Genomic DNA, 12,207 nt, shown 5'->3' on the forward strand with positions numbered 1-12,207 from the left:
GTATACTGCCAGACTTTTTTTTTTAATTTCCAAAATATACTTTATTCATAAAAATCTGTAAAAATTACATTCCCAAACAGTTTAAAACAGCATCAAGTCAAAAAATGCAAACAGTGCAAAGGTGATCAGTTTCCTTCTCTACAATCACGAGTTGCCTCACAACTCTTCCATTTCATTGTCATGCCATATACATTTCTACATTTACAGCACACAAAATTTTCCCTGTACGGTTCGAAGGGTTTCCCATGGATCCAGCCCCTCCGCTCAGCTTGGTGGGGGGACCTTACACCATGGTCTTTCCCCATTGAGCCTTTGCTGCGGCTGCCCCAAGCTTTAGTGCGTCCCTGCCCACGTTGTCCTGGCCCTTGGAATGTGCCAGTCTGCAACATTCGGTGGTGGACAACTCTTTGCGCTGGAAGACCAGCAAGTTTCGGGCAGACTAAAGGGCGTCTTTCACCGAATTGATAGTCCTCCAGCAGCAGTTGATGTTTGTCTCGGTGTGCGTCCCTCGGAACAGCCCGTAGAGCACAGACTCCTGTGTTATAGAGCTGCTTGGGATGAACCTCGACAAAAACCACTGCATCCCTTTCCACACCTGCTTTGCAAAGACACATTCCAGGAGGAGGTGGGCGACCGTCTCTTCCCCACCACAGCCACCATGATAATTCTTGCCTCAAATCAGTGCACAATAAAAGAGACTGATTCCGTCAGCTTCCTTTTTTTTACAGGCCGCCCGGACCTGGCTGAGAAAGGCAGAGTGAGAGCAGGGAGGGGAGGAGACAAGAGTGAAGATTAAACAGAGAGCGAGAATGAAGGAGACACCCAGAGTGACAGACAGAGAGAGAACGGCACCTTATCTTTCAGCTCCACCTCCAGTTTCCTCCGGGCTGCCAATTTCAAACCCTTTATTAACAGTAGAACCGAAACCCAGCTCTCCACGCAAACCCTTCCAGACTCGACCTTCATAGTCAAGGCTTTCCAGAAAGCCGGAGCTTTTAAATATGATCCTGTTACAATTAACACTCAGTAATATTCCCACCAAAACACAATCCATTCCATAACAAGGAACCTCCTCAGTAACATCACCATTTCCACACACATCCGCTTCCAACAGTTTACAAACACCCTATTGCAGCTGTTTGGGGAATCTCCTGTGTTAAGATTGGAGTTGGAAAGCGGCCTTTACCCGGCAGTGTTATCGTCTCACACTGAATCTGCCAGACATCCTGTTCTCTTTATTGCGAGAGAGAAAGCACGGATTTAGGAAATGTTCATTTGAAATGATCTCTATTGAGAACGAGCCCGGCCGTGGGACAGGTATTCCAGTGCAAAGAGCTGTCTATGACCGAGTGTTGCAGACTGGCACATTCCAACGTTCAAGACTATGTGCTGTGGGACGGCATTAAAGCTTGGGGAAGCCACCATGGAGTCTCAATAGAAAGGCGACAGACTAAGGCCCGAGTACAGCGAGAGGCTGGAACCTGTGTAAAACCGCTCGGGCTGTTTGTACCAGAGAATGTTTGATGTGTAATGTAAATACTGTAAATATAACCTGTGCAGGCAGGGATAGTGAGATACCTCATGTACTTTATTGAAGGAAACTGATCTGTATTGTACCTTATGTAATATTAAAATTGAACTGCTTTGCAATATAATTGCACAAATTATATGAATAAATTACATTTTGTGCAAAAGAAAGCAGCTTTCCTGTCAACACACACCTTGTCTCAGGGCACAACTTTCCTGTGATCTTGTCATACCCAACTTCGCTCTATATCTTCTGACACACACACTTTACAGTCTGTCATTTCCAAAAACAAGCATTCTAAAATCAAAAGACCTTTTGTTTATTTCTCCTTTCTTTTCATTTCTCCTCTATTCTTCTCAATCACTCCCTTCAACAGTCCTATTCAGATCAAGGTGGAATGTGAATAGTGTCACAACTCACCTCTGACACTATTATTACCCTTCTCTTCTCTTGTCTTATTCAATGGGAAAGTTTTATTCACCAGTCTGTTGCTGTTTTACACTCTTGCCATACCATCTGGTATTGCATCCATCTGAATTCTGTGCTTTCATGGCCTTATATTTCTTTTCCTCTTCTGGATGATTTGTTTGCTTCAGTTCCATTCAACCAGGCTGGACCACAGGGAAGCTTAGAACAAAGAACAAAGAACAGGACAGCACAGGAACAGGCCATTCGGCCCTCCAAGCCTGCGCCGATCTTGATGCCTGCCTAAGCTAACACCTTCTGCACTTCCGTGGCCTATATCCCTCTATTCCCTTCCTATTCATGTATTTGTCAAGATGTCTCTTAAACGTCTCTATCGTATCTGGTTCCACCACCCCCCCTGGCAGCAAGTTCCAGGCACTCACCACCCTCTGTGTAAAAAACTTGCCTCGCACATCCCCTCTAAACTTTGCCCCTCGCACCTTAAACCTATGTCCCCTAGTAACTGACTCTTCCACCCTGGGAAAAAGCTTCTGACTATCCACTCTGTCCATGCCGCTCATAACTTTGTAAACCTCTATCATGTCGCCTCTCCACCTCCGTCGTTCCAGTGAAAACAATCCGAGTTTTTCCAACCTCTCCTCATAGCTAATGCCCTTCAGACCAGGCAACATCCTGGTAAACCTCCTCTGTACCCTCTCCAAAGCCTCCACGTCCTTCTGGTAGTGTGGCGACCAGAATTGCACGCAATATTCTAAGTGTGGCCTAACTCAGGATTTGTACAGCTGCAACATGACTTGCCAATTTTTATACTCTATACCCCGACCGATGAAGGCAAGCATGCCGTATGCCTTCTTGACTACCTTATCCACCTGCGTTGCCACTTTCAGTGACCTTTGCCTTGGGTGGGTCCACGTTGATCCATTACATTCAGAATCACCTCCTTGAAATAACTCCATAGTACAACTACAGTAACCACACAGAATCTGCTTCAAACACTCCTCCACATTTTATCTGTTCTGACTGTCAACACCTCCAGCTCTTTTGTTTAAGTGGAACCCATCAGGTTTGTATAGGCTCCTTCTATTCTGAAAGCTGTAGCACTGGTTCAGGGAATTCAGCCCTGTTTCTCTACTCTAAAGGCTCAGCCATGCTTGATCTGCGTGGTATTTTGCTTTTATTGCAACGTTACAAGACCTCCAATCCTCTGGAAAATGATGGTCAGACCTTCCACTATATCTTCCCTGGCTTCATTCAACAGCCTGGGGTACATTTCATCTGGTCCTGGTGATTTATCCACATTCAAGGATGCTCATCCCATTAAGACTTCCTCTCTCCTTAAGTTATCACATCCAATACTTCACACTCCTCCTCCTTCATAACAATATCTGCATCACCCCCTCATTTGAGAAGACAGTAATGTATTCATTAAGGATGTTGGCAACATCTTCCACCCCGATACAAAGGTTACATTTTTGATCTTTTCTGTGCCCTGCTGTTTGCTCAGTTGCCTCTTCCTCTAATATTTTGATGCAACATCTTTGGGTCCATTGTTATTTTGCTTGTCCATGTTCTTTCCTGTTCTCTCTTTGCTCTTCACCGCTGCTCCCAAACGCCTCCAGTGCAGTCAAAACACAAGGTGTCAGAAGTGGGATTTGAACCCACGCCTCCAATGGAAACTGCGATCTAAACGCAGCGCCTTAGACCGCTCGGCCATCCTGACCGCCTGCCGGTTATTATTAATGCTAAGGAAATTATTCATTCTTTGTGAAAGTATTTGTGACATTGTGGAAATGTCTGGAAGAGGAAAGAGCAGCGGGAAAGCTCGGGCCAAGGCCAAGTCTCACTCCTCCCGGGCTGGACTGCAGTTCCCGGTGGGCCGTGTTCACTGGCTCCTGAGAAAGGGTAACGATGCTGAGCGTGTGGGTGCCGGAGCCCCGGTCTATCTGGCTGCTGTGCTCGAGTATCTGACCGCTGAAATCCTCGAGCTGGCCGGTAACGCGGCCCGGGACAACAAGAAGACCCGCATCATCCCCAGACACCTGCAGCTGGCCGTCCGCAACGACGAGGAGCTCAACAAGCTGCTGGGAGGGGTGACTATCGTTCAGGGCGGGGTGCTGCCTCATATCCAGGCCGTGCTGCTGCCCAAGAAAACCAGCACTCAAGAGCTCCCAGAAAAAGTAAAGCGGCCAAAATGTCATCTAATAAACCAAAGGCTCTTTTCAGAGCCACCCACAGTCTCTGTGAAAGGACTGGTTACTGTCAGGAGGGAATCAGTGATGGAGTTATTGTAACAGTGGATTGACCTGTTTCACATCTGTCCAGGTGTGTTTTCAGTTCCCTCTCTGGATTTCGCTCTGTTTCTCTGCTCACACATCTCCCCCTCCAGTAAAGTGAAGAACTGAACTACAGGGTGTCAGAATCAACAATTTAATAAATCCCGCTGCCTTCGATTTGATAAATCCCGAGATTATCCCGGTACATTAACGGGAACTGGTTCGGAGCTGATGAATTAATTTAATAATGGAAGTGTCCGGGTGAATTCTCTGTTTTTCATTTGGAAGTTTGAATTGTGTTTTTTTTTTCTCTCCGGTGATCTGAGCGCCACTTCTCAATGAGAATCTGCTCCCAGAACAGAGTAAATGCAGGAAGAAAGAGGCCATTCTCGGGCTGTGTGTTTCTCTCCTAACCTGATCTGTTTAGACCGCACTGTTCCCAGAGGACGGAATCAGTGAGAGTTGTGCACACACAGGAGCTGAGTCCACTGCAGCGCTTTAATATGTGCCTTCTCCCCGGCCCTCCCTATTCTCCGGACACAACGTTGTTTGTTCCCCCGGCGGCGGGGTACAGTCGGGGATTCTCTCCCCGCAGTGTCAGTGGCTGCAGCCCCGGGGAACTGGCGGTTTCAGTCAGAGTGACCGAGCTACCTTACAGGACTCTCCCCCTGAATTTGTGAACTGAGACTACACCGAACACATCCCCAGTTCGAGTGAGGGCCGGACATCCTTCTGTTTTATTACAGAGAGTGGGGAAAGGGCTGGGTGGAGGGGATCTCAGCGAGTCACCAGGGATCCTGGATTTACTCCAAATCATTTCCATGTGGAATCTGCAGGCGGGGCCGGGACAGGGATCATTTGATCAGGGGATCAGCTCTTTCCTGAGAGATGTGGGTGGCTCTGAGAAGAGCCTTTGTGTTCAGATGTTTACATGTTTCCCGCGCTCTTTCACTTCTTTCCAGACCCTGCTTTCTGAGCCTTCGCTGCTTTCGGCTTGACCTTGCTCTTCCATGTCTGCACTTTCTTCAGCGCCTTTCCGCCCGCCGCACTCTTGCCTTTTTTGACCTTCTTCGCAGGAGACTTTTTCTGAAGCGCTGCTTTCTTCACCGCCTTATTTGGCGTTGCCGCCGCCTTGCTGCTCGTTTTCTTGGCTGTTATTTTCTTTGTTGTCACTTTCTTGGCTGCTGGTTTCTTCACCAATGATTTCTTGTCTGCTGGTTTCTAACGAAGGATTTATTGTCTGCTGGTTTCTTCACTAAAGATTTCTTGTCTAATGGTGTCTTCACTAAAGATTTCTTAGCTGCTGGTTTCTTCACTAAAGATTTCTTGTCTGCTGGTTTCTTCACTAAAGATTTCTTTTCTGCTGGTTTCTTCATGAAAGATTTCTTGTCTGCTAGTTTCTTCATGAAAGATTTCTTGTCTGCTGGTTTCTTCACTAAAGATTTCTTATCTGCTGGTTTCTTCACTAAAGATTTCTTGGCTGCTGGTGTCTTCGCTAAAGATTTCTTGGTTGCTGGTTTCTTCACTAAAGATTTCTTGTCTGCTGGTTTCTTCACTAAAGATTTCTTGTCTGCTGGTTTCTTCACCTTCTTTCCCACTTTTCCCTGGGTTTTCCTTCTTGCTGATTTTGAAGGAGCCGGAGGCTCCCTGTCCCTTGCTCTGCACCAGGGAGCCTTTGTTCACATTCCTCTTGATACTTTGCTTGATCTGGGTCCTGAGCTTCTCCACATCGACACCGCTGCTACCCAGAGCCTTCTTTATGGCGGCCAGGGACATCCCCTTGTGATCGCTGAAAGCCGGCACAATCTTGAGGATCTGTTCGCCCAACGGGAGACCGGCTGGCTTGTTCCGGGGAGCCGCCTTCTTCTTCTTGGGGGTCTTGACTTGGGCGGCGGCGGCGGCTGGAGGAGCCGTTTGGGCGGCTGCACTATCGGTCATGTCCGGGACTCTGCACAAATTCTCTCTGTCAATGTGAACTGGGTCAGAAATGAAGCCAGTGATGGTGGCACAGAGCAACTTCAAGGCAGAGAGAGGACGGGGCGGAGAAAAGCTGCTGTCAGCTCCCGGCTCCTGCTGTCTCTCTATGTTTCTCTCTCCTCACAAACTCTCCAATTCCATTGAAATTCAGAGACTCCACACTTCCAGACTAGATCTTTCCTGTCTCTCACTCCAGTATGTTTGCTGTTGAAAAGCTTTCACTCGGATTGAGGACTCCATTTTCCATTTCACCTGGTTTTATTGCTGCACTGACCGCCCTCTCTCACCCCTCGCTGACATGTTCTCCACTTTTCAACTGAAATCTTGAAATCAAAAAAAAATGATCCCGAATTCCCACTTTGGGGCTGAGCAGGGAGCAGGGCGGTTCTTTGACTGGAAAATCATTTGATTTTACACAAGAATGACTCTGAAATCCGGCGATGAGAGCGGACCCACAAACACAGTAGCTTCAGACTAACCCGCCCTCCCCTTTAATACAATCTCTCTTCCACAATATTCACAACTGCATATTCCCAGGACAAACTGTTCCCTGAATGTAGAGTTCCCAGGCCAGGTTTTCCCCTCCGCTCAGTCTGTGCTGCGGATTCTCGGGGGTGAGTTGTATTTTCTCAGCTCAGCCAGTGTTAAACAGTCTGGGGCCGGCGCTCCGAATATTGTCTGTTAACCAGAGTCCGCTACAAGAGCCAATCACAGTTGTGACTTTTTTTATTCGTTCATGGGATTTGGGTGTGAGTCCAGAACCATGGATCATAATCTGAGGATACGGGGTAAACCTTTCAGGTTGTCCTTTCTCTCTCTGCCCCTCTCTCTCTGCCGACACCCACCCCCGGTCTCCTCTCTCCCTCTTACTCTCCTCTCTCTCTCTCCCTCTCTCTGACAGTTGCAGAGAGCGAGAACTCTCAGCTTTATGGTTAGTCTTTTTTAAAAAATCGCAGCCGTCAGTTTCACAGCTGACAGGTGCTTTGAGCAGAGACAGTACTTCCGAAACTCGGACAAGCTCGGGTTTTTCTGGAGGGCCTTTAAATGAAATCAGAACTGCCGGAAAGCTCCGAACTTGTCCGAGATTCTGAAACGTTGTCTCTGCTCTCAGGACCTGTCAGCTGTGAAACTGACGGCTGCGATTTGATTGAAAGTCAGACTGGTCTGGAAGAAGAAGCCAATGGGAAATTTCTCATCCCTGAAATTATCAGTCACGGACCGAACTGTTTTCACGTGGATACTGGTGTCCATGCACAGACATGTTGCCAACCCCTGTTCTTCACACAGACTTACCAATCACACACTGATCAACGCCAACAAATAATTTGACTTTTTTATTGAAGACTGACAATACTATATACAATTTACAGGAGAGTATTACAGGCACATCTTACCGGGGATCATCCCATCTCCTACTCTGTCACATACTGTATGACATCCTGAAGTGATGATGCACACACGAGTTACCAATTCCTTGAAACAAAGAGTAGGCATAAATGGGTCATTTTCTCATTGGCAGGATGTGACTGGTGGAGTGCCACAAGGATCAGTGCTTGGGGTTCAATTATTTACTATCTATATTAATGACATGGAGGAGGGGGCAGAGTGTAATATATCCAAATTTGCTGATGATACAAAAATAGGTAGGACATGTTGTCATGAAGACATAAGGAATCTCCAAGGGGATATAGATTGGTTGAGTGAGTGGGCAAAAATTGGCAGATGGAGTTTAATGTAGGAAAGTGTGAGGTCATACACTTTGGTAGGAAGAATCAAAATGCAGACTATTATATAAATAGACAGAGACTCCAAAAAGAGGGATCTGGGTGTTCTTGTGATTGAAACACAAAAAGTTAGCATGCAGGTGCAGCAAGTAATTAAGAGGGCAAATGGAATTTTGGCCTTTATTGCTAGGGGGTTGGAGTTTAAAAATAGGGAAGTCTTGTTAAAGCTGTACAGGGTGTTGGTGAGGCCACACCTGGAGTGCTGTGTACAGTTTTGGTCCCCGTATTTAAGAAAGGATATATTGGCATTGGATACAGTCAAAAGAGATTCACTCGGCTGATTCCTGGGAGAAAGGGGTTGACTTATCAAGAATGGCTAACAAGTTAGGCCTTTAGACATTAAAGTTTAGAAGAATAAGGGTGATCTTATTGAAATGTATAAGATTCTGAGGGGGCTTGACAGGGTAGATGTTTCCACTAGTGCGGGAATCTCAAACTAGGCGACATAGTTACAGAATAAGGGGACAGTCATTTAAAACTGAGATGCAAAGGAATTTCTTCTCTCAGAGGGTAGTGAATGTCTGGAATTCTCTACCCAGAGAGTTGTGGAGGCTAAATCACTGAAAGCATTTAAAGAGGAGGTAGATAGATTTTTGAAATATTGGGGAGTTGAGGGCTATGAGGAGCTGGCACGAAAGAGGAGTTGAGGTCTGGGGCAAATCATCCCTGATCTTATTAAATGGTGGGGCAGGCTTTGGGGACTGAATGGCCTACTCCTGCTCCTATTTCTTATGTTCTTATAAGGGGGCTACAAAGAGATGTAGATCGGTTAAGTGAGTGGGCAACAACCTGGCAAATGGAGTAAAATGTGGGAAAGTGTGAAATTGTCCACTTTGGCGGGAAGAATAAAAAAGAAGCATATTATCTAAATGGTGAGAGATTGCAGAGCCCTGAGATGCAGAGGGATCTGGGTGTCCTCGTGTATGAATCGCACAAGGTTAGTATGCAGGTACAGCCCGTAATTAGGAAAGCTAATAGATTGCTCGTGTTTATCGCGAGGGGAATTGAATACAAAAGTAGGGAGGTTATGCTTCAGCTATACAGGGCATTGGTAAGACCACATCTGGAGTACTGTCTACAGAACTGGTCTCCTTATTTAAGGAAGGATGTGAATGCATTGGAGGCAGTTCAGAGAAGGTTTACTGGACAAATACTTGGAATGGTGGGCTGTCTTACAAGGAAAAATTGGACAGGCTTGGCTTGTATCCACCAGATTTTAGAAGAGTAAGAGGCAACTTGATTGAAACACATAAGATCCTGAGGGTCTTGACAGGGTGGATGTAGAAAGGATGTTTCCTCTTGTGGGAGAATCTAAAATTAGGGGTCACTGTTTAAAAATATGGGGTCGCCCATTTAAGACAGAGATGAGGAGAATTTTTTTCTCTTAGAGGGTTGTGAGTCTTTGCAGTTCTCTTCCTCAAAACGCAGTGGAAGCAGAGTCTTTCAATATTTTTAAGGCAGATGTAGATAGATTCTTGATAAGCAAGGGGGTGGTCAGGGGTAGCTGGAAATGTGGGTCATCAGTTCAGCTATGAAATTATTGAATGGCGGAGCAGGCTGGAAGGGCCGAGTGGCCTACTCCTGCTCCTAATTCATATGTTCGTATGCTTGTATGTTTGTATAAAGCCCAAGATGCCATATATTTTACTACTACTCTCTCAATATGCCCTGCTACCTGCAAAGATCGATGCACATGCATCCCCAGGTCCCTCTGTCCCTGAACACTCTTTAGAACTGTGCCATTAAGGATACATTGCCTCTCCCTATTACTTCTGTCAAAATCCATCACCTCACACTTAACAGTATTAAATTCCATCCGTCACCTCTCTGCTCATTCTGCTAGCCTATCTATGTCCTATTGCAGGCGGTTCATATCATCCTCACTGTTTGCCTCACCTCCAACTTTGGTATCGTCAGCAAATTTTGAGATTCTGTTCCGTATTCCAAGATCCACATATTTTATACATAGCAAGAAAAGCAGTGATCCCAGCACTGACCCTCGGGGAACACCACTGTCGACCATCCCCTAGTCTGAAAAGAAACCATTTACTACAACTTGCTTGTTTCTGCCCTTAATCCAATTTTTTAACCAATTGGACACTGACCCTCCTATTCCATGAGCCTGAATTTTGTTAACCAGCCTTTTATGTGATACCTTATCAAATGCTTTCGTAAAATCCATAGAAACAACATCCACTGCATTTCCTTCATCAAACTTCTCTGCTCCTTCATCAAAAAATTCAATTAGATTAGTGAAGCATGATCTGCCTTTTACAAATCCATGCTGGATATCCTTAATTAACTCAAACCTCTCTAAATGTCCATTGATATTTTCCCTGATTATCATTTCTGAAACCTTACCCAGCATTGATGTTAAATTAACTGGCATGGAGTTGCTTGGACTGTCCTTACACCCTTTCTTGAATAAGGATGTCATTTGCCACTCTCCAATCCCCTTATCCAGGGAAGATTGGAAGATTATGGCAAGCCCTTCCTGGAGGAGTCTGGACATGCAAGGACTCAACTACCAGCAAGCGTATAAAGCAAGTCCCAGGCTCAGGGCCTTCAGTTACCCCTGGAGGGGAGCCGGAGAGGCAGCGGATCCTGTGCGGAACCACAGTTCAGGAAAGATGAGAAGGTCATTGTGAGGGGACAGAGGAGATTAAGTTCAAGGTTTCCCAGCTTATAAGCAAATGCAGAGACAAGGAACGGTGCTGGGGCAAATAATAGGAAGCTGTGATCGGTTGGAAGGCAGGAGTGATTAAATGACAGAAGAGATGATGGTGCAAGGCAAAAGTCAGAGAAACAACAAGTAACATTTGGCCGGCACAGATACCAGGAGTGGGGTTTGAACACACACAGACATATATTCATTGGATTTTAAGTCCAACACCTTAACCACTCAGCCCTCCTGGTTCATTAACCTGTTGCTGAAAATGAAATTTAATGTGATCCGGGTGACATCTGGCCTTTTACAATATACAATTATGACTCCTCTCCCATGCTAAATTGGACCCTTCATTACTTATGAACCTCAATTGGATCACCCCTCAGTCTAGGTTTCTCTAAGGTGTAGGGTCCCAACTCTTTTAGTCTAACTTGATAACGAAGATGTCTTACACTGGGAATTAGTTTAATGTCTCTCCTCTGTACCCTGTCAAAAGCCTCAATATCACCCATCATGTGAGGAGACCAAGACTGGATAAAATATTCCAAGTGAGGCCTGACCAAGGTTTCATAAAAGGACAAATTCGGGACATCTCAGATACTGAAGGAGTCCGTGTCCAGAAGCAGCAAGACCTGGACAACATTCAGGCTCGGCCTGCTAAGTGGCAAGTAACATTCACACCACATAAGTACCAGGCAATGACCATCTCCAGCAAGAGAGAATGTAACCATCTCCCTTTGACGTTCAACAGCATTACAATCGCTGAATCCCCCCCACCATCAACATCCTGGGGGTAACCATAGACACAAGCTTAACTGGACCATTCATATAAATCATGTGGCAGCAAAGGTAAAACAGACAGTGAGAATTCTGCAATGAATAATTCAGCTCTCGGCACGAGGTGAAATGCTCATTAGGAGAGCTGGAAAAATGGACTGGTCAGGTGTGCAGAAAAGTGGCAAATGGAATTCAACTTGGAGAAGTGTGAGGTGATGCCTTTGGTGAGGTCAAACACGGCAAAGGAATACACAATTAATGGGAGAATACTGAGAGGTGTAGAGGAAGTGAGGGACCTTGAAGTGAATGTCCACAGATCCCTGAAAGTAGCAGGACAGGTTGATAAGTTGGTTGAGAAGGCTTATGGAATCCTTTCCTTTATTAGCCGAGGTATAGAATATCAGAGCAGGGAGGTTATGCTGGAACTGTATCAATCATTAGTCAGGCCACAACTTGATTTCTGTGTGCAGTTCTGGTCACCTCATTACAGAAAGGATGTAATTGCACTAGAGAGGTTACAGAGGAGATTTACGAGGATGTTGCCAGCTCTGGAAAAATGCAGCTATGAGGAAAGATTGGATCGGCTGGGGTTGAATAGAGGAGGCTGAGGGGAGATTTGATTGAAATGTATAAAATTGTGAGGGGTCTGGATAGAGTGGATGGGAAGGGTCTATTTACCTTAGAAGGGAGGTCAATGACTAAGGGGCATAGATTTAAAGTGATTCGTTGAACGATTAGAGGGGAGTTGAGGAAACGTGTTTTCACCCAGAGGGT

The 12,207-nt window shown here is 45.8% G+C and overlaps 1 non-coding gene across 1 annotated transcript; it reads right to left on the reverse strand.

Annotated features, from left to right (window-relative positions):
• Positions 1 to 3,591: 3,591 nt before the first annotated feature.
• trnal-uag (transfer RNA leucine (anticodon UAG)) lies at positions 3,592 to 3,674 on the reverse strand. The gene has a single exon. It is a non-coding gene; the product is annotated as a tRNA-Leu (tRNA).
• Between the last annotated feature and the right edge of the window lie 8,533 nt (positions 3,675 to 12,207).

This window comes from Heterodontus francisci, unplaced genomic scaffold (genome assembly GCF_036365525.1).
Source record: "Heterodontus francisci isolate sHetFra1 unplaced genomic scaffold, sHetFra1.hap1 HAP1_SCAFFOLD_43, whole genome shotgun sequence".
Taxonomy (NCBI): Eukaryota; Metazoa; Chordata; class Chondrichthyes; order Heterodontiformes; family Heterodontidae; genus Heterodontus; species Heterodontus francisci.